This window comes from Haematobia irritans, chromosome 1 (assembly GCF_050003625.1).
Source record: "Haematobia irritans isolate KBUSLIRL chromosome 1, ASM5000362v1, whole genome shotgun sequence".
In the NCBI taxonomy this organism is placed as follows: domain Eukaryota; kingdom Metazoa; phylum Arthropoda; class Insecta; order Diptera; family Muscidae; genus Haematobia; species Haematobia irritans.
The window spans coordinates 101,918,371-101,942,642 of NC_134397.1; the positions used below are offsets into that span (position 1 = coordinate 101,918,371).

Sequence of the window (24,272 nt, forward strand, 5' to 3'; positions counted from 1 at the left end):
ATTTGGCGGAAATATGGTCTTTGAAGTACGAACAGCCAATCTGAAACTGATGTAGCTATGAGAAGCTATGTTTCCTCAAAACTTGCCACTCAGATACCTTATCATTCAATTCCGGAGAGGCCAATGTGTAATTCCCCAAATACTATGATGTGCATTTGCATCGCATCCCATAATGAGTTTTGTCTTTGTTTTCAGTGACTCAACTAAGGTGTTAACGGCATATGGATGCATCTCCCTATCATGTCCCATGTAGACCAAAGATACCCAGTATTTGCATTTGGACATCTCTAGACTGGTTATGACAGTGTCTGCATTGCTCAATGAAGGGGCAGAAACAAGTTTAGTTCGTTTTTGGCAATTATACATGCTCGATTTATATCTTTATCGGTATTATGCAAAAGTTTGAAATCCGTAGTGCTTAATTCACAGATCGTTTTCTTATAGACATATGGTTATGGAGCCACCGTGGAGCAATGGTTAGCATGCCCGCCTTGCATACACAAGGTCGTGGGTTCGATTCCTGCTTCGACCGAACACCAAAAAGTTTTTCAGCGGTGGATTATCCCACCTCAGTACTGCTGAGGGTTTCAAAGCTTCTCTAAGTGGTTTCACTGCAATGTGGAACGCCGTTCGGACTCGGCTATAAAAAGGAGGTCCCTTGTCATTGAGCTTAATATGGAATCGGGCAGCACTCAGTGATAAGAGAGAAGTTCACCAATGTGGTATCACAATGGACTGAATAGTCTAAGTGAGCCTGATACATCGGGCTGCCTCCTAACCTAACCTAACCTATTGTTCTTGAAAAAGAACTATATCTATGTCTCCTTTCATCAGGAGAACTTTTAAGGCAGCACAAGCGGCCTTGCAATGGTGAAGATTTATCTAGAGGAACCGTAGAACCATCAAAATTTTCAACCACTGTCACATCAGCCGCTTCAATTGAGTCATCAAGGGCTTCCATACCGATTCGTAATTATTTGTAGACTTACCTATACATGCCTTTTTTGTCTAATATATACCGTATATACTTGTTTTTTTTTTTTTTTTTTTTACAAAAACAAATTATTACATAATTTAGTTATTATTACTAACATTATTGTTTGTTTTTTATTTATTATATACATTTGTTTAGTTTATTATTCCTTAAAATTAATTAATAAAAACTTTAAAGTTACACAGCTTTATATATTAGGCACTTTATATAATAAAAATATTTTAAATACTATTTTTTTTTTTTTTTTTGAAAAACAAGTATTTTGTAAAATCACATATAAGTGTTTTAGCATGCTCCTTGCCTTGCTCGGACTTTGGAAAAGGCCAATGGTATCTACAAGTACGATATCAAAGAGTTTCGGTGGGGTAGGCGTAAGGTTCATTGGGATTTTTGTATGTCGGGCAACCTTTGAAAGCTCGCAATTTTTGCACGTTTTTTAATCTTTTAATTTTGGCTTATGTCTGAGTAATTTCAGTATGACCACCCTCAACAGGATCGTCATGATACCTCGTCAAAATATCCTTTATTTCTTTATCATTATTTTTGTTTATGACGGTCACCATGGGTACCCAGCAAGAACTCTCATTACACGGTAATCTTGTAGGTAAGCCTACTTAAAAATGAATAACCACTTATTAATTGGCATCGCTCGCATTTACATACACATGTCATACACTGAGAAATATATTTACGTTATATTAAATATTATGCAACCTCAATTTTAGGATGCGCAATTTACACACTATTAAGGACAAATTTCTTTAAAATAATGAAATTTTAATTAAAAGAAAGTTTATAATCTTTGCTTCAAAAATTTTTTTCATTAAATTTAGGACACACATTTTGAAAATTTGCGTCCCTTCGTTAAAGTTGCATGTCTTTAAACTAAGACAAATTTTCCTTAAAGTAAAGAAACACATTTTTGATTTAAAGAAATCGTCCTTAAATTAACTGAAATATAGGCTAAGACTTATTTAGGGTCGCAAAACATTTCCTTACTTTAAAGAACCGCATCTTTGGTTCGGAATTAATACCAAAATCCTTAAAGGAAGGTCAAAATCTTTGGATCCAAGTAAACTTTTTTTTTGAGTATAGGAGGAAAGTAGTTCTCCCCAGGCATACCTTTGGCCATGAAATAAGTAATGCTTTTAATCACCTAATATGTAATCACTTATTCGTTGATATACCAAATTTGCAAAATAGTGACATCTCTAGCCGATTACAATGGATCAAAACAACATATGACTACTTGAATAGAAAGGAATATTATAGAAATAAACAAAAATGTAACAAATCATCTAAAAAAGATTACACGCAAATTAATTGCACACTTAAAATATAAATAATAGTAGGTTGTTAAAGGGAGTTTGATTGTTTTACGTTATAATAAACCTAATAGACCACATTAGGTTCGAAATCTACTAAAGGTGGATTTTAAATCCATTTTTTATAAGGCAAATGGCAGTTGAAAATCTAGTTAAAGTCTATTTTTAAAGTGTAATGTGAATGACGTATAATAAGCATTTATTTAAAACATATGATAATGTCAATGACTTAAAACACAATTATTATGAAATATTCGTGAAGAATATTCCTTACCGGAAAAATTTTCAGAATTACCGTTACACTACATACTCTTTTTGAGTTTTTTTTTTAAGTAAATGCACGGATGAAAAAGACTGTTTTTCATATGTTTGGCTATAAACATTATATGTGTGGAACACAAATTTATAAACACAATATTTTTGAGTGCAAGCATATAATGTTCATAAACTAGCATAACATGTTTGGGACATATATGTTAATATGTTAGAACATATTATGTTTGGGACATAAAATGTTTGTAAATATAATATGCTTGGATGCAAACATATATTAATTTATAAATAGCCTATAAACATATATGTGTTTAGTAGCTTGGAGCGCTATTTAACAGGGAGCGATATTGAATTAAGTTGGTGGTTGTTGTTTGTTATTACAAAATTAACATTTTATTTTTCCTTGGGCAATTGATCAGCTACTTCTTTGATCCTTACAAACTGTGTGGTCCGCTGTGCGAATCCCCGCCCGGCAAAAGGTAAAATTAAAATAAAAAAATCATAAAATTGAATAATTTCTTCTACAATGTTTGTATTACAGAAAAAGGTGCTAAGAACTAAAAAATCTCGTGGAAGTGAGAAAGATGTGGGGGAATATACAATTAGGCAGAAACAAAATTTTGAGCATTCAGGTCGAAAACCTATAGGCCGGTACTCTGTTCGGTTTTCGCGTTGAAACTCCATACAAAACCAAAAAATGCGAAAAATTTGCGAATTTTTTTCCATTTGTGATACTTTGTTTTTTTCGTGTTGAAAAACTGACGTTTATAGCACGGCGCCATTTGCAATGTGAATTAAGAAATAATTTATTTATTAAAAACTATTTGTGCGGGTTTATAAATCAAACACGGACCATCTTTTTGTTCCGAAACTATACAAAGGATCAAAGGAATAGCAGATCAATTGCCCAAGGAAAAATAAAATGTTATTTTGTAAAAACAAGCAACAACCACCAACTTAATCCAATATCGCTCCCTGTAAAATAGCGCTCCAAGCTACCTAAAAAAACGCCGCTTTCTATGTGCGAAATAATGGTTTCCATAAAAATTTTTCGCAAGAATGAACATAGTACCGGCCTTATGTTGTTAGCACCTATATTACCTGTTTATTTTCGTAATTGATTATGATTGTAAATATATAAATAAATAAATAAAATTTTGAGCACAAAATGTTTGTTACTTAGACTACCCAAACATATATTGTTTAGACCAATGTGCTTTCAAACATATTATATATTGGAAGAGATCAAACATATAAATGTTTGGGCAATACCCAAAAATGTATATGCTTGAAGCAAAATATGTTTGGGAGTATATGTTACAGAAGCGATTTTTTGTGAGGGTGTGCTCAATTATGTGAATACCTTATGGTACCATCATTTATTAGATTTTTATTAACAGCCAAATGCATTACATTTTGAGAATAACACAGAAAAAAAAGTGTCTCGTAAATTTAAGAAGATTTTTACAATAATTTATTACAAGAATTTTCCAGAATTTTAGTTCATTTTTCGTATTTTCAACGAAAATTAACTACTCGAAATGAAATTTTACAAATTCTAAGTAGCAAACGTTTAGTTCATGGCCTACAAAATACGATGGAAATTTCCTTAAAAAATTTCTTAACTGATAGTTAAAAATTCGTTTGTCATGCTATAAAACTACTTGTGAAATGTAAAGTATTTTCTAAATAATAAGTGCAATTTACTATAAGATTTTTTTGTATGAGAAAATATTTTTTACGAAAAATGAACTAGAAAGTGGATAGCAATTTTTTACTGACAATTCCTATAGTTAATAATTGTTGGTAAAAAATTACCCAATGAAATATTTTTAGTTCACATGTAATTAAATTTATAGACATTTTCGTCAAAAATGGTAGATAACATTTCATGAAAATTTTGCAAATTTTAAGTTAAACGTTTCATCGTTCATAAACTGGTGTGCCTTTACGAATATTATTCTTAGAGTAAATTGTCAGCAGATGCAATGAACTAATGCATAGTACAGAGATCTTTATCGGCATAGTGGAATGTGATTAATGTAAAGATGATGTTACTTGAGTTTTGTTGTGTATACATGAGCGTGGGGTTGTTTTTATTTTTGTTCATTTAGTGGTTTGTGTGTGTGTGTTTTTTATTCGCTGATGGTTTATTTGGCTGGATGAGGTGTTGTTTTCAATAAAGGCACATGTGTTTTTGTTGTTGTAGGAATGTTTTGGCTTCGCTTGGTTTTGTTTGGCATGCTTCAGTTGTGTAGTTGGCGTGGATTGTTGCATCTTTTAAGCAGGTATGCAACAAGGCAATATAAAGGCATGGAATATTTTGGATTTTTGAGACATATATTGGTGTTTGTTTATTAAACCTTTTAAATGAAAGTTATTAATATTTTATTGGTAGTTTAGAAAAAAGTTATTAAGAATATTTAGGAAAATATGTATGTTGAAATTAAAAGTGTATTGAAATTTTTATTATTCAATATAAAAAATTAATATTCAATTCCAGATGAATTTGGAAAACGTTTGTTATATCTCAGCGTATAGTTTAGTCATAAATTGGTAAGTATATATTTTTTTAAATGGCTTTCTTTTAAAAAGAATATTTTTTTATGTATATTATTATTTGTTAATTATTTTTTTGGACACCAGTTCAATGTTTTTCTTTCACGAAAATTTTGCAAATTTTAAAAACAACATTTAATTTCAGAGCAACTCCAGATGGATTCGAACAAATTTAAAAAATTGAGAATTGGTAAGTTTTATTTTAGAAATTGGCTTTATTTCATCTAGAATATTTACGTTTTTGTGACCTTTTTATCATCAAAATTACAGGTTTTTAATAGCTTATTTTAATATTTCTTCAATCAAATTTTTTGGAAACCAATATAATATTTTTAATGTAAAAACAAATATTTAATTTCAGAATAACCCCTTAAAATTTTGGACAAATTTTTAGTACTCCTTTGCCTGTAATTTAATAGTGAATTGGTAAGGATTCTTTAACTTTCTTTCAACCCTGGACAGTCATACATATTTATTGTACATTAACTTCATCCTTCGTCATTTTGACTACGGCTGATTTCAAGACGCTATAATTTTCACCGTGAGCGAAAAAGTGAACCAAACTTGAATTTTTTTTCTTATTCAATTTGGTTTTACGTAGTATAAAACAAAAATTCATAAAACGGTCGAATTAGTATAACTTAAATTTACCATTTCCCAATAGACTAAAATGCATTTTAAATCAAAATTAAATTACGTGTCGTCATTTTGACGAATGATGACTGTCTAGGGCTATCAAGAATATTTGGTTTTTATGCATATTATTATTTTTTCATTAGATTTTTTGAAAACCTATTTAATAATTTTATTTAATGTAAAAAATAAATATTTAATTTCAGAGTAACCCAAATAAATTTGGACAACTTATTATATTTCCCCTCAGCGTACAATTTAATAAAGAATTGGTAAGTTTTATATTAAAACTTTGGATTTCTTTCAACTAGAATATTTATTTTATTATATCCTTCACAACGATAACAACACAGTTTTATGAGTTTATTTAGAATACTTCATTATTTCTCTAATTGTTTCAGGTACAAATTTTATGAGATACGTTTTCCAAAGGAAAGTTGAATTCCTTACACCATTTGATAAAATGCCCCCAAATATGGTAAGTTACAAGCTAAAATGAAGAATTAGAAATTATATTTCATAACATGGTGTTAATTTTTAACAATTTTCATTATTGTTTCCATTTTTTTCCAGCAAGATATGTGAAATAATTACCTACGATGAATAAAAAAGGATAAGTCAAAATGTCCAAACAGCGGGTTCAAATGAACTACTCTCTGTTCCACGTGGTCATAATTTTTATTCACAAAAAACATTGTATTAAGAACTTTCATCATAAGTTTTTATAATAAAGTACTTTTGCTTAAAGAGAGTTAAATTTTAATGTATGAAAATTTTCGTAATAGTAAAACGGTTTGTTGTTCCTTTAATTATTTAATTTCTCTGTACTGTGGAATGATTGATTTAAAAATAGTTTAGTCGTCGACATTTTAAAGAGACTGTTAACCAATTTTTATTATCGGGTATCTCACAAAATAAGCCAGTAAACCAAAATAATACTGACTTTTTAACTTGGTAGGGGTATATAAATCTTATGGTGTTGTAAAAATGAACTAAACTACAATGTTATAGATGAACTAAAATTTAAGAAAATTATAAACTAGACAAGTTGAAAAAAATCTTAAGGGCTAAATCATGGTCAATATTACTACAGTTTAGTTCATTTTGCAATGGAAAAGGGTTCACTGTTTTTTCAGTGAATAATTCGATAATTACCAAGAAGTATTTATTATTGTCATTAAAAATTAGTCATTATAACTCACCGCAATGTAATGCAATGTATTATGACAGCTTTACTCCTGGTAATGCAAATTATAATGAGATGTGGTTACCTAGTTTTTGCTGGGTAGTAGCGCTACACTTACGTTTTTTAAAATTTTATTGCCCATTATTTTAAAATATTCAGTAGAAAAAAAATTCAAATATTTATTCACTTGGTGCCATTTGTAATTGTGTAATATTAAGTATGCCGGCTTCTTTATCAAGCCTGTGGAAGAATTGAATAATGTCAAATATTCCATTAGCATACAGATCCACAATATGTATTAAAATAGTTTTACAACGTTTTAAAGAAGACTGGCTTATTGACAATTTTAATTTTACGAATTATTTAACGTCATTATAATTAATGACTTCATAAACATTGGGCTTTTTGAAGGTTTTTCACGGATATTTTTATCTGTGAGACTCAAATGACTCATTACACTGTGGAGTCCATTCAAATTTTACGTTTTTCTTACATAGGCGAGTAATATGCCTAGAATAAAACGAAAATTTTTTCACAAGTCTTTGGTAATAATTGCAGAATGCAATGTATCGTCGGGCAATATCGGCACTGGATAATTTTTATTAATATCGTTTTTACTTTTATCTGGTGAAATACCAGATAATTAATTTTTTCAATTCTAAACGAATAAAAAAGCAGCAATAAAGAATCCCAAAATTATTTTATTTTTCCTTTATTCCTACTTCCGTTCTAAATAAAACAGCAAAAACACACAAAACAAAAAGTAAATAAACACAAAACAAAAGCAAAAAGTAAATAAACAACAAAAAACACAAAACAAAAAAATATAATAAGCAACGATGAGCCCGTCGTAAAACTAGGAAAAAAACACGACTAATGTACGCGTTAGAATTGTTGTTGTATCCTGGAAACCAGTTTCTGTTAATTGTCATATGTTGTAGTTGACTGTAGAAACAATAAGCATTGTTCGACTGTTCACCACTTAGGTGAATTATAACAAATTAGCTTTCTAAAAATAAATTTCGTGTTGTTGCATTACTATGTAACAAAACGAAATAAAAATAAGATTAAGGGACTTGTAAGTTATATGAAAAGATGATGTACAGTGGGAGAAAAGATGATTCAATTTGTAAGAGGAAATTTCCCAAATGTTTTCTCCATAAGGAGTTAGCATAAAGGGCCCAAAATTGAGTTATCTCTCCCAGCCAGATCTATACTAAAGGCTGTGGAAAGGTTCATTCGCCCGAACCGAAACATGTACAGTCCAGGCGTGTATAGATTGGTATCTGGCGTTTTCTTTTCAATGGCTCTATTAACCATGTTCATTAATCTATATCTGTCCATAAAGCTCGAAAAATAATTGTATAATTAAAAAAAACTCGCATGTACTCAATTTTGCACTTTGTGATGTACTCAGCATAAAACCAAAATATACCGTCAGTTTTGTATTTTTTTGTCTTTCTTTATGATCAGTAATACAACTTTGTGTTTAGACACGTGTTTACTAGTAAGAGTTAAAGCTTTATTCGAAGTGTACTGCAAAATTATCAAGTAAAAATTAAAATGAAAAAGTTATCGCGCGATGTGGAGGACAATATATGTTAGTTTCCTTAACTAATAATGGGTCTTCATCGCGGAAAATAGCCAAGGAACTAAATATAAGTCAGTCTGTGCTCATTCGTGTCCAAAAAAATACGAAATACTACTCCCAAAGAGCAAAACAGAGGCCGCCGAAAACTGTTGACCGAAGCGGACGCTCGCCTTATGATGGCAGAAATGAGTCAGAACAAGTCCGTAACGCCAAAAAATACTACTGTTGCTTAGTGAATGGACAGCAAGACGAACGCTCCACAACATTGGTTATGTAAAAAAAATAAACCTGTATTGTCCGAAAAGAATCAAAAGGCGCGAATGAAGTTTGCAAGAGAGCATAAAAATTGGACGACAATTGACTGGAAACGTATTATCTGGTCAGATGAATCAAAATTTAACCGTTTCCAATCGGACGGTAAACAATTTTGCTGGCGTCGTCCGGTGATACAATTCAAAACCACCATGTTAAGCATGCTGGTGGTAGCATCATGGTTTGGGGCTGCTTCACTTGGTGGCACATTTGGCCATTGCAGAAAATTGATGGCATAATGAAGAAGGAAGACTACCTCGCCATTTTGCAGGCTCATCTTCCCGAGTTTGTTGACAAGAGTGGCTATCCTGAAGATGAAGTCGTATTTCAACAGGATGGTGATCCGATGCATAGTGCAAAAATAGTAAAAAAAATGGCTTAGTGAGTAAAAATTTCAAGTGACATATTGGCAAGCGCAAAGCCCCGACCTCAACCCGAATGAGAATTTATGGTCAATCGTGTGAAGACGGCTGGGATTGTACAAATCAGCTCCATAAAAATTATAAAGCCTGTGGTAACGAGTACAGCTTGAGTGACAGAATATACCAGATGAAATTATACAGGAATTGGTTGAAAGTATGCCAAAACGTATAAATATGGTATTAAAAAAATAAAGCGTTATGGACCAAGTACTAAAAAATGTTCCAACTGACACCGGCATAGAAAAGTGCAAAATTGAGTACATTCGAGTTTTTTTTTACGTTTATTTATCTTTATGAACTCTTTACTTTTTGTTTTGAGTTTTTTGTTATTTTATTTAGAATTGAAGAAGGAATAAAGGAAAAATAAAATTATTTTGAGTTTCTTTATTACTGCTTATTTTATTCGTTTAGAAATGAAAAAAATAATTATGTACTCATTTCTGCACGGCACTGTATGTATTTCGTTATCTATCTCCGTAGTCATATTTATCTTTTTATACCCACCACCATAGAATGGTGATTGGGATACAATAAGTTTGTCACTCCGTTTGTAACACATCGAAATATCGATTAACCATGTCCGTCTGTCTGTTGTAATCACGCTACAGTCTTCAATAATGAAGAAATCGTGCTGAAATTTTGCACAAACTCGTCTTTTTTCTGCAGGCAGGTCAAGTTCAAAGATGGGCTATATCGGTCCATATAAACCGACCTCCCTATTTGGGGGCTTCTAGTCCGTAGTTTTTATCCAATTTACCTGAAATTGGAAATCTAGAGGTATTTTCGGAACATAAGGAGGTGTGCCACAAATGGTGAGTATCGATCCATATTTTGGTATAGCCCCCATATTGACCGATTTTCCGATTTTATTTGTTGGGCTTATAGAAACCGTAGTTTTTATCCAATTTACCTAAAATTGGAAATTTAGAGGTATTTTAGGACCATAAAAACGTGTGCCGAAAATGGTGAGTATCGGTTCATATTTTGATATAGCCTCCATATAAACCGATCTAGAGATATTATAGGATCATATAGAGGTGCGCCAAAAATGGTGAGTATCGATTAATGTTTTACTATATCCCCATAAACACCGATTTCCCGATTTTACTTTTTGGGCTTGTAGAAACAGTAGTTGCTGTCTAATTTGCCTTAAACTAAAAATCTGGAGGTTTTCTGGACTATTATAAGGTGTGCAAGAAATGATTTTATTGCTTGAGATTCCAGAAACCATACTTTTTATCCAATTTGCCTGAAATTTGAAATCTAGAAGTATTTTAGGACCATAAAGACGTGTACCGAACACGGTGAGTATCGGTCCATATTGTAGTATAGCCTCCATACGACTGATCTTCCGATTTAACTCCTTGGGTTTCTAGAAACCGTACTTTTTATCCGATTTGCCTGAAATTATAAATATACTGATATTTAGACTCACTGTTGCGTACCCCGTCCACCTCACCAATAATGATGCTCACGCACCGGAGTGGATACTCAACCCTCACCATTATCCAGGGGCCGAACAGTAAAACCTATTACCTACCAAAAATTATCCCCAATCACAAAAAAAACTACTAACCCCCCTCTTACTACACAAAAAAAAATCTAAATTAAATCCCCCTTTATTATCCATTTTCAGGCCACAACTCTAATAACTCCCCAGATGACAATCTTCTTTTCATCTCAAAATCCACTGAGCCTACCACACTGCCAAATGAAATCGCCCGCAACAATACACTAGAATTTCGAAATCTGTTGATAAAATGCTAGTGCTTTGCAGTTCCGTATCCGTGTCCCCTTTTCACCATTTCTATTGTTTAATATCTTTTGAATGTAAAACCGCTATTGGCTCCCCACCTAAGGTCTCCAATTGATACTAGTTATTCCCTATCACTTTCGAAATCCTACACTTCACAAATTTCCTACAAAACTTTGCATTTATGTTTTTCTTAAAATCACTTAGGACAAAATTATGGCGGTATACTTTCTGTCCAGGCACAAATCGGTCAGTTCGAGTCCCACGACCTCAAAGCACTTCGCTGATATGCCTTATGTAAATTTTGTTTCAATGTATCCCTTATTATTTGGATTGGGTCCTTGCTCTCCAGGAAAAATAATTCGTTATCATCCATTGCTTTCAGCTGGCGTGCCTGCTTTTAATCTCCGCCACAAGTGAACCTATTCTGTCCGAACAATGCGAAAAAGGTTAAGTCCCGGTTGCCGAGTGTACTGAGGTTCTTAAAGCCCTCTCTATTTCAGGCAAGTGGATATCCCACTCCCTTTGGTCCGTCTTAGTGTATGTTCTAATTCCAGCCTACACACTCTGGTTCACCCTTTCCGCTGCGTTCGGCTGGGGTGCATACACCGCGGTCCTAATATGGTTAATTCTATATTGCTTCACCATATCTTGAAATTCCCGACTAACAAATTGTTTGCCATTGTCCGAGTGTATTGACTCAGGGACGCCAAACTTGTGAAATACTGTATTCACTAGAAAACCGATTACTCTCACGGTCGTTGCCTCCCTCATAGCCTTCAAAAACACAAACTTAGTCAGGTAATCCAATACTAAGAAAATATACGCATTGCCTTGCTTTGAGCGAGGATATTTGCCCAAAAATGCAATGTAGAGTTTCTGAAATGGCCGGTCAGTCACCTACTCATCTCCTATTTCCGGCATCATTTTCCGATTCTGACCGAAATTCGGTGGTCTCAAATCCAAGTATATTCTCCGTAGCCATGTTTAATTCCTCAACATTCCTGGACAATGTGTCCGCCACTATGTTTTCCGAACCCTTTCTGTGTTCCACCTCAAAATCAAATGCCTGGAGCTGCAGTGCCCATCTGGCTAAACGTCCATTCAAGTCTTTCAGTGACATCAACCACTGCAAACTTAAATGGTCCGTTATTATATTGAATGGAAGTAATTCCACGTATGGACGGAATCGTTCGACTGCCAGAACCACCCCCAGACACTCCTTCTCTATTACATTATAGTTCCTCTGCGCCGAATTTAGCTTCTGTGATAAAAATTATATACGTCTCTCATGTCCTTCATCAGGTGCAGTGCTGCTGCACCAACCCCAAAACTAGACGCACCGCATTGTATAAAAAATCTTCGCTTAAAGTTTGGATAAACCGGTACCGGTGCCGATGTCAATGCATCTTTCAAGGCCTCAAAACTACGTTTCGCCTCCTCCGTGATCGAAAATTTCGACCCCTTTCTGAATAGGTCTGTCAGCGGTACAGTCAAAGTGGAAAAATCCTTCACAAACCTCCGACACCATCCCGCGGTTCCTACACACAAAAAAATATCACCAAAATTTTTTCAATTAAACACTTAATTGAATTTGGAAACGGATTCAATTAATATGTTAATTGATTCAATTACTTATTTAATCAATTCCGAATAAAAACCAATTAAAAAATTGATTGATATTTGTTGCGTTTCCAATTAAAATATTAATTGATTCAATCAATTTGTTAATCAATTTGGAAATAATTTTCAATTACAAACATGATTGAAAATTTTTCCGTTCCCAATTACACATGTGATTGATCCAATAACCTTTGTGATTGAAATTGAATAATTTGGGAAATGGAAAGAGCGAGAAGAGAACAAGAGAATGGGTATTTATTCAACAATGTATGATGGAGCGTTCAGTCTGTGGAAGTAACTCGTAACGAACACACAAAAAATTATCACCAAAATTTTTTCAATTAAACACTTAATAGAATTTGGAAACGGATTCAATTAATATGTTAATTGATTCAATTAATTATTTAATCAAATCCGAATAAAAACCAATTAAAAAATGATTGATATTTGTTACGTATCCAATTAAAATATTAATTGATTCAATCAATTTGTTAATCAATTCGGAAATAATTTTCAATTACAAACGTGATTGAAATTGTGGAAGTAACTCGTAAATTGTGGAAGTAACTCGTAACGAACGGTTGGGTTTTTGTTTTTCGCGTAAATTGAAAAACATGATTGGCGACATTATGACTGCTGCATTCAAAATGTGTGCATCAATATTTTGAACGCAACAACAAATCATAGTAAAGGGTTGAAATTAAAAAAGTGTGCAATAACAAACGGCCACGTGGTAAAGGTTTGAAAAAAATATATGACAGAACGCATTTGAAATTACCTGTGTTTGTGTTTTGTGGTATTGTAAAAATGGAAAACAATCTACGTTTGTTGAAGGTAAGTAATTGTGAAATGAGAATACCGTTTTCCATTGAAGCCTATTTAAATTAAACAGACTAAAATAATATATTTTTATTAATTTCTTTTATTGACCAATTTTATTTCGTGCAATTGACCAATCAATCCCATCAACTCCATCATTTTATCAAATATATAAGAATATAAGAATATGTCTGCAATCAAAAGTTGGGTACCGTATTGATCTTTTAAAATTATAAATTTTTCCACTCCTAGTTTTCTTAATACCAAGAACGGTATGGGTTTGTTGGAAGATTCACCTTGAAGTTGAGACGTAGCGTTGGCATTTAACTGCATTTTTGTTTTACCTGGCTTTTTCAGTTTGAACCCAAGTAGAGAGCAGTATATCTGATATATAAACTAATGAGCTGAATTATATAATGGTAAAGTTCTTTCTTTTGTATTTAAAAATATGAAAAATATCCGAAAATAGTAAAAATATGTATTTGCCATTTATATTTTTTCTATTTCCAGAATTTGCACAGTATCATCAATATAATACCAAATATTTCATTGCTTTACCATTACTTTGGTCTTTGATTGGTTCAAATTTTAATAGACGATTTCAATTAACGAAATTTTGGAAAGGAATTGTTACTAATATTAAATTACCGATCTCCTTAATACACCTTTTTTAAAGGGTGATACGGTCAAAATTTAGTCAAGGGAAAACGCGTGTAAATCGGTGAAATCGTTTATTTAAAAAATCAAATTAAATTTCTTTTTCAAGTTCAATTATTATAAAATTCAGGAAAAATATTCAGTTAGGCTTTCGCTTTTCCAAATCCGAATTGCCGGGCCTCACGCTTGACACCTGCCATCAGATTTTTTACAGCCACCTTGTCCACCTTCTTCGCCGCAGAAAGCCAGTTTGCCTTGAACTGCTGCTCGTCCTTAGAAGGTTTTTTGGTCTTCTTTAGGTTCCGCTTGACAATAGCCCAGTATTTCTCAATTGGGCGGAGCTCTGGCATGTTGGGAGGGTTCTTGTCCTTGGGAACCACCTGCACGTTGTTGGCGGCGTACCACTCCATGGCCTTTTTACCGTAATGGCAAGATGCCAAATCCGGCCAAAACAGTACGGAACAACCGTGTTTCTTCAGGAAAGGCAGCAGACGTTTATTCAAACACTCTTTCACGTAAATTTCTTGGTTGACAGTCCCGGAAGCTATGAAAATGCTGCTTTTCAAGCCACAGGTACAGATGGCTTGCCAAACCAGATATTTCTTTGCGAACTTTGACAGTTTTATGTGCTTGAAAATATCTGCTACCTTTCCCCTTCCTTTTGCCGTATAAAACTCCTGTCCCGGAAGCTGCTTGTAGTCGGCTTTGACGTAGGTTTCGTCGTCCATTACCACGCAGTCAAACTTCGTCAGCATCGTCGTGTACATCCTCCGGGATCGCGCTTTGGCCGTCGTATTTTGTTTATCATCGTGATTTGGAGTCACTACCTTCTTGTAAGTCGATAGTCCGGCTCGTTTTTTGGCTCGATGCACGGTTGTAAACGATACACCCAGCTTATTTGCGGCATCTCGGAGAGAGAGGTTAGGGTTTCGCTTGAAACTAACGGCAACCCTCTTTGTCGTCTCAGCGGCTTCCGGTTTTCGATTTCCCCCGATCCAGACTTCCTGGCTGTCGACAAATGTTCCCCAAACACTTTAATTACATTTGTAACGGTTGGTTTGGCAACTTTTAGCGATTTTGCCAGCTTTGCGTGCGAGTAGCTCGGATTTTCGCGATGCGCGAGCAAAATTTTGATACGCTGCTCTTCTTGCTTGGACGGCATTTTGACAACTGAAGAGTGAATTCCAAAAACAAAATAGGAGCAACATTCTACACACACACCTTCAAAATGAGGGGTGTTCAGGTTTTTTTAAATGCAAAATTGAAAGAAATACGTCAAGTTTATATTGACCAAATTTTGACCGTATCACCCTTTATGCTAAAAGACTACAACTGCAAAAGATTATAAGTCTGCAACCTGGAACTAAGAATTGAACTTGATATTCTATGCAGGTAATGTTTAACTAAATTAACTTTTAGTTGTACAAAATTAAGTTCTAATTATTCTGTATACTTTCAAAAAAATTAATTTAGCTTACAGGCTGCTGATTTATTGGAAATCTAGGCATCTACATATTAAGAGGAACATGCTGACAACGTTAATATGATAAGGAAGATAATGATTTATATAGTTTATTTTTTAACCCTTTAGTTGATATTGATCATAATTGTATGTCTAAGTTATGTTAGAACAAAACACACAATAACAAAAACCAAATTCTTTCGTCTATATCAAATTCAGAGAAATAAAATATTGAAGATTTTTTATAAGAAACGGTTTTTTTTCAAATAAAACTAAAAAAGATTTATAGCCAATTTCAATTAATTATTTAATTGAATCAATGAAATAGTTGATTGATTTTTATCGTGAAATTAATTAAAATTTTAATTGATTCAATTAAGACTGTGATTGAATTTTATGTTAAAATCAATCACGTTTTTAATTGATTCAATCACACAATTAATTGATTCCGTGACAAAAGACAATTAAATTTTTAATTGAAAATGGTGTTGGTTTTCAATGACAATGGGTGATTCAATTCAATTAAAAAAATGATTGAATCCACGATTTTCGTCATTGAAATTAAAAAAATAAATTTGTGTGTACATTGAATTTTGTCTCGGAATCAATTAATTGTGTGATTGGATCATTAAGTAGATTGGTTTTTGACATAAAATTCAAACAGATTTTAATTTTTTTTTTTTTTTTCAATCAAAAAATGTATATATTGCGCCCCCAAAATTTTAGTTTGTTTTATTTGAAATAAAAGAGAATATGCGTTTCTTATAAAAAAAATCTTCAATATTTTATTTTCCTGAAATTCTTTGGTTTTTTTATTTGTGTTTTATTCTAATAGCTCATTCGCATCGAGTAAAAGTGGATTTGAAATCCCCTTTTTACAAGGCAAATGACAGTTGAAATCTAGTTAAAGTGCATTTTGGAAGTGTAATGTGAATGAGGTATAACATAACTTAGACATTCGAGTACAATTATGATAAATAACAACTAAAGGGTTAAAAAATAAACTATATAAATCATTATCTTCCTTATCATATTAACGATGTTAGCATGTTCCTTCTAATATGTATATGCGCCGAGATTTCCAATAAATCAACAGCATGTAAGCAAAATTAGTTTTTCTGAAAGTAAACAGAATAATTGTTCAATTAAAAGTTAATTTTGTTAAAAATTATCTGCATAGAATATCACGTTCAATTCTTAGTTCTAGGTTTCAGATTTATAATCTTCTTTTGCAGTTGTAGTCTTTTAGCATGAAAAGGTATATTGAGGAGCTCGGTAATGTAATGTTTGTAACAATTCTTTTCCAAGATTTCCACTGAAATCGTCTATTAAAATTTGAACCAATCCAAGATAAAACTAAAGCAAAGCAATGTAATATTTGGTATTATATTGATGATACTTGCAATTTCTGGAAATAGAAAAAATATAAATGGAAAATACATATTTTTATTATTTTCGGATATTTTTCATATTTTTAAATCAAAAAGAAAGAACTTTTTTACCATTACATAATTCAGCTCATTAGTTTATATATCAGATATACTGCTCTCTACTTGGGTTCAAACTAAGAAAGGCGGGTACAACAAAAATGAAATTTACAGCCTATTTCTGATATCCGAACGAAAGCAATTACGAACGAACGGCAGTCACTCATTTTCGTATAGATTTGGGTTTCTCTAACTTCCTTTCGTTCGTTCGCATGGCTTACGTTACTGTCAAAGATAATTGAGTATACCAAGATTAAGCATTGTGCTCTTATAAAGAGAAAACAAATGTCAAGGTGCTATGAGAAAAAAATTGTTTTATTTGTCAATTTTTTCCAAAGCAGCTCTGCCCAGGAATAAATTTAAAACGGCAATATTCACATAAAACCATATTGAATATTCGCTTTAAAATACACATACGTTTTATTTTAATTTTCTACAATCGTTTTGGTATTACTTTTGTGGGTTTTTATTCAGAAATTTATGAAAAACACAAATGTTATGATATTTTCCGACGCAAACGGCAGCACATTTGAGAGACACGTCGACGCAAACTTTATGATATTTTGTTGACAGAGTCCTCTGGTGCTTCAGTTTTGCTATGACAAGACTGCATCTTCTTCTCAATTATCTTTGTTACTGTCAAATGCTAATATTACCAGATCTCAATTATTTCAATTACTTGAAAAAGGCCCATACATTTTAAAAGTTATTTTCGATAAAATTCAATCTGGCATCGCCGTTTATTTCGAAAATTTTTCTCATTGTTGATATTTGGTTTAGCTCAATATTTTTATACCCTCCATCATAGGATGGGGGTATATTAACTTTGTCATTCCGTTTGTAACACATCGAAATATTGCTCTAAGACCGCATAAAGTATATATATTCTGGGTTGTAGTGAAATTCTGAGTCGATCTAAGCATGTCCGTCCGTCCGTCCGTCTGTTGAAATCACGCTAACTTCCGAACGAAACAAGCTATCGACTTGAAACTTGGCACAAGTAGTTGTTATCGATGTAGGTCGGATGGTATTGAAAATGGGCCATATCGGTCCACTTTTACGTATAGCCCCCATATAAAGGGACCCTCAGATTTGGCTTGGGGAGCCTAAAAGAGAAGTAAATTTCATCCGATCCGGCTGAAATTTGGTACATAGTGTTGGTATATGGTCTCTAACAACCATGCAAAAATTGGTTCACATCGGTCCATAATTATATATGGCGCCCATATAAACCGATCCCCAGATTTGGGTTGCGGAGCCTCAAAGAGAAGCAAATTTCATCCGATCCGCCTGAAATTTGGTACATGATATTGGTATATGGTATTGGTCCACATCGGTCCATAATTATATATAGCCCCCATATAAACCGATCCCCAGATTTGGTTTGCGAAGTCTCCAAGAGAAGCAAATTTCATCCAATCCGGTTGTAATTTGGAACATGGTGTTAGTATATGATCTTTAACAACCGTGCCAGAATTTGTCCATATCGGTCCATAATTATATATAGCCCCTATATAAAACATTCTCCAGGTTTGACCTCCGGAGCCTCTTGGAGGAGCAAAATTCATCCGATCCGGTTCAAATTAGGCACGTGGTGTTAGTATATGGTCGCTAACAACCATACCAAAATTGGTCCAATCACACAAAAATTGGTCCATATCGGTTCATAATCATGGTTGCCACTAGAGCCAAAAATAATCTACCAAAATTTTACTTCTATAGAAAATTTTGTCAAAATTTTATTTCTATAGAAAATTTTGTCAAAATTTTATTTCTAGAGAAAATTTTGTTAAAATTTTATTCGGTTCATAATAAAATTTTCATCATTGTCAAAATTTTATTTCTATAATAAATTTTGTCAAAATTTTATTTCTATAGAAAATTTTGTTCAAATTTTATTCGGTTCATAATCATGGTTTCCACTCGAGCCAAAAATAATCTACCAAGATTTTATTTCTATAGAAAATTTTGTCAAAATTTTATTTCTATAGAAAATTTTGTTAAATTTTTTTTTTGTAGAAATTTTTTTCAAAATTTTCTTTCTATAGAAATTTTTTTCAAAATTTTCTTTCTATAGAAAATTTTGTGAAAATTTTTATTTCTATAGAAAATTTTGTGAAAATTTTATTTCTTTAGAAAATTTTGTTAAAATGTTATTTCTGTAGAAAATTGTGTCAAAATTATATACGTATTGGATCGATATTTTTTGATTTAATATATACCACGTATGGACTTACATACAATTTAGAAGATGGTGTTAGGAGGTTTTAAGATACCTTGCCATCGGCAAGCGTTACCGCAACTTAAGTAATTCGATTGTGGATGGCAATGGTTAGATGAAGTTTCTACGCAATCCATGATGGAGGGTACATAAGCTTCGGCCTGGCCGTATATACTTGTTTTTTTTTTTTTTTAAGAAATTAGCCCTCGTAGAGAGAGTGATATGTATTTGTATTTCTATATATCTGCAATAATTAGGTTTCGGGTTTCCTTTTAATGAGTGTTTCATTCCAAATGTATGCGTTTGTTCGACTTAGAATTTTCTTTAAACGGTTATAAAGAGAAATAGATCGATATAAACCACTTTTATCATATATTTGCACCAAAAAGCGTTAATCAATTTATCAATTATTAAGTTTTTCTCTATTTATGAATGCCTTTTTCCACAAAACGAAAGGTTTTTACAAAGTGAGTGGATTTGACATTTCTGTTCGACAAAATGCGAACGAATGGAGTTAGGTTAAAGTGGCAGTCCGATTAAGATTCAGGCTCACTTAGACTATTCAGTCCATTGTGATAATGGAGTTAGAGAAACCCAATTTTAGTGGTAACGTTACGTTTTCGTTCGCATTGATTTTCGTCTCACTTGCCGTTTAGATAGAGCTTAGAGAAACCGAAATCAGCAGATTTTCGTTTTGTATGCGAACGAACAGCAGAATTCGGATTTCAGAAATAGGCTGTAAGAAAACCATGTTGCCACTATCGAACTTCAGGTATCTCATAAGAGCGTTTTTTGCTTTCAATTAACATATTTGCACAAATTAAAATATGCAATTATTGCAAATTTGAATAATCCAAACTAGGTTTTACGGCAATATCATACCTAATTTGTAAGCCCACCATGAAAGAAAATGTATTTTTATCATATACATATCTTAATAGTAATTAGAGTACATTTATTAAAATGTATTTGGTAGTAAAATATTGTTCTGTGCCATTATAATTTAAGTAAAAATATAGTTATCTTTAGGCATGTATCTCATTTGCGTTTTCTATCCCAATAAGCAATGTCTTTTGTGAAAAAATGTTAGTGTTCTAAATAATTTAGATATCAAAGATAGGATATAAATGACCGAATAAAGGCTGAACTATTAGTAAGAATAAATTTTAATGAGGAATGCAAAAACTTTCAAAATTTTTTTAACAACACCCGATGGTAGAGAATTAATTATGTATCTAAGAATACGAATTGTATGTGGCAAAATAAGTTTTCTTTAAAATAAATAAAGACTGATTTTTTTTGGTTATATAGTTTTTATTTATTTAACATTGTTTCTGTTATTTCTACCTTTTATGATATATTTGCTTTTATTCTAATAATTTTTATGAAAACAAAATAATAATAAATTAAATTAAACCCAATACACAGAAAAAAAGGTGTCTTGTTAATTTTAGGACCAGTTTAACTTCCACATAGTTCAAAAAATTTACTGTAATATAGTTCATTTTTCGTAACCACTGCGAAGCTTAACTTAGCTAAAGGAAAACTTATAAAAATTCAGTAAATGTTTTTTAGTTCACTAACTACGAAATGGGACGGATTTTTCCTTAAATAAATTTCCAATACAATAGTTAATGCATCGTTGATTGTATTATAAAAAGACATAGGCAATATAAAAATCTTACTACGAAATGTGGACAATTTACTAAGAAAAATTTTTGTATGGAAAAAAATTTTTGTAGTAAAAATTAACTTAACCACAGTACCGATTCGTATGGCGGCTTCCTACAGCTTATTTCGGTTTTTACTATAAGTTGGAGTATATTTCCTCACATTGAAAATTTTAGATAAAGTAGAATAAAAAGTAGTTAATTTAATCCTTGATGGGTGTATATAATTTTTTATGGATTCCTCGTAAATTTTGAATACATTTCACCTTATCCTATAGATAGAATACCAACTAATCAATAAACGTGATACTGGAAATTGAAGTGAGAAGAAATTATGAAATTATTGCATCATCTTTTTTTTTGTTTGTGTTTGTTATTGCGATGATGTTATGTTATGGAATGTGTGTTGTTGGTATCTTTTGTGGTGATAGTTGTTTTGTTGCAATAGCGAGATCAGAAAGGGATCATGTGTGTGTGGAGCAGGGATGGAAAATGCAGTACTATAGTACTTTTTTCAATACTTTTTCACCCCGGTCAGTACCGTAGTACTCCCGCGAATGATATAGTACCTTTGGTGTAGACATTTTTGAGTCGATATCAGATTTATGGTACAATATCTTTGACAAAATATTTTAATATTTTGAAAAAGTCTTTATCAATCTTATTTGCTAATAGTCTTTTACATATATGGCAAAACAGACAAGTTCATGCGGGAAAAAAATCTCGATTTTGTAAAAGCCATAGTCAAAAACACGATTTTATTGAATTTCAAGAATGTTTTCGAAAATTCAATAAAACGCATGCGATCCTATATTATCGATTTTTTATTTCGGAAAAAAATTTTGTCAAAATTTTATTTCTGTATAAAATTTTTGCAAAATTGATTTTCTATAGAAAATTTTGTCAAAATTTTATTTCAATTGAAAATTTTGTAAAAGTTTTATTTCAATAGGAAATTTTTGCAAAATTTTATTTCTATAGAAAAATTTTTGCAAAGTTTTATTTCTATAAAAATTTTTTGCAAAATTTTGTTTCTATACAAATTTTTTGCAAAATTTAATTTCTACAGAATATTTTGTCAACATTTTATTTACATAGAAAATTTTGCCAAATTTTATTTATATAGAAAATTTTGTCAAAATTTTATTTCTATAGAAAGTTTTGTCAACATTTTATTTTCTTTAACATTCAGTCTAAAGGAGCTCTTGACAATAATCTTCCATTGAAATTTTTGTTGAAATTTAGTAAAAAGTACCTTTTCGCTCAAAAAAATACCTTTTTTGTACTTTCTTAAAAATTGTATTTTCCATCCCTGGTGTGGAGTTGTTTTTCTTTACATATGTGTCCTTTATGACTATTTGTGTCTTTGAGTTTTATTGGTGCATTCAGTTCTGTTGATGCATTTATGAAGCGCACACGTGGTGCGCTTGCGTGCGGTATTTGTGTTTATTAATAAAAATACATTTATTTCGTAACATTTTAGAAACTGATAAGTGAATGGTGTGATGTTAGAGAAAACAAAAACACTTTATATTGATAAAAAATAAATAACTCTAAAATAAATCACATATTAAGAAACTGTATATTTCTATTAATAATTTAAAATTAGTGCGGTTTTAAATTGGTTTACATAAAAATATTCATAATGAGTGGTAATAAAATGATCTATATTTACTCCACATCTGGATCACAGTACAATTTTTGAGTCTATATTTTTATGTTATAGCGAGTCCTTAAGGTGTGTACTAAGTTCGAGTTTAGGTGCTAAAATCAGAAATAAATCAGTAAGAAAAGTATAAAATTATACGCCTTCGATGCAAATTTAAATATAACTTAATGGAGAATAGCTCGAAACAAGTTTTTTATAAAGTTTATATTCTTTAAATGGATTACACGATTAAGAACAGAAAATCGTTTTTAAGCTTATGTAGAACGCTGTTTTTTAATTTAATATGATGAATTGTTTTCAAGTTATTCCAATATATATAGCGGAAGTGCCTTAATTTTGAACATAACCGTATATCTCAAAAAGTCGAGCTCTTAAAAACACAAGTGTAAATTTGGATTCAGCAACCTCAAATTACTAAAAATTTGATATAGATTTTAAATGAACACAAAAACGGTTCAATTTTGTTCCCATGTATTTCTAAAGAAAACTAATCATGAAAAATTGGGATTTTAGCCACTAAACTCGAACTTAATATCCACCATAAATACTAAATGCTATATTGACAAGTGGAAATTATATCTAATTTTATAATATTTTTATTTCATTTATATTCTGAGAAGGATTTCAAAAATGTCCCATTTGTGCATGGATATGATTCCACTAATGTAGTAATTGGATGATTTTTTTCAATGTGGTAAGTTTTTCGTCCATTTGTAATAAAGCCAAAATTTCTATTTATTAAAAATAATTTTCATTTGCAGGATGACAGCAAATCTAATGGTATTTTTTGGAATCTTCTTACTGTTTAATGCTAACTAAGCTGATATCCCTATTGGCTCTAAGAAAATTCTCTTGTAAGTTAAAGATCAAAATACCATAGAATTTGATAATATTTTTATATTTCATATACCTTTTTAACTTCAGAGGCTTATGACGCAAATCCACACAAAAAAACTAGCGAAATCGGTGAAATTGGACAAAAATGAAATGAAAATAGCAACTTATGGCATATATCTTTCATATGGATAGAAAATGGAAATTGATATTAATTAGTTTCATTCTACTAACATAGAATATTACTCTTTTGAAGAAGCAATTACTAACTACCGAAAAGTAACAACATACAGCGTACAAATAAAAACATTTCTTTTATTGTATATCATAAGCCATAGTTTTATGTAATATAATAATAATTTTTTGAAATAAAATACTGGTAGTTATGAAAAATTGTCTTATATTGTACGAAAAATTTCTTAGTTGTATACAGGCTTGTTGTACCTTTAATTCCTCAATTTATTTACTTCTTTGAAAATTATACTGATAAATATTTTATTTGAAACCAATTTCTAAATATAGGATTCCCAAAAACTTGTTCATTTTTCCGGATAGCAGGAATATTTTGAATGAGTGTAAGTACATTCTTCCCTCAGCGTAGTAAGAATGAACTAAAATACGATGCAATACATAAACTTATTTATAAGAAAATCATGAACTTATCTAGATGAAAAAAATCTTTGGCGCCAAATCATGGTCATTCTTACTATGGGTTAGTTCATTTTTCGTAAACCATAGTAAACTTTTTTTCCGGTGTAGTATGAGGGTTTTTATTTGTCAAG

At 31.6% G+C, this 24,272-nt stretch overlaps 1 long non-coding RNA gene across 1 annotated transcript; it reads left to right on the plus strand.

Annotated features, from left to right (window-relative positions):
- The first annotated feature begins 22,404 nt into the window (after positions 1-22,404).
- Positions 22,405-23,883, plus strand: LOC142240722 (uncharacterized). Its single transcript, XR_012723362.1, has 4 exons — positions 22,405-22,639; positions 23,277-23,350; positions 23,418-23,510; positions 23,581-23,883. It is a non-coding gene; the product is annotated as an uncharacterized LOC142240722 (long non-coding RNA).
- Positions 23,884-24,272: the final 389 nt, after the last annotated feature.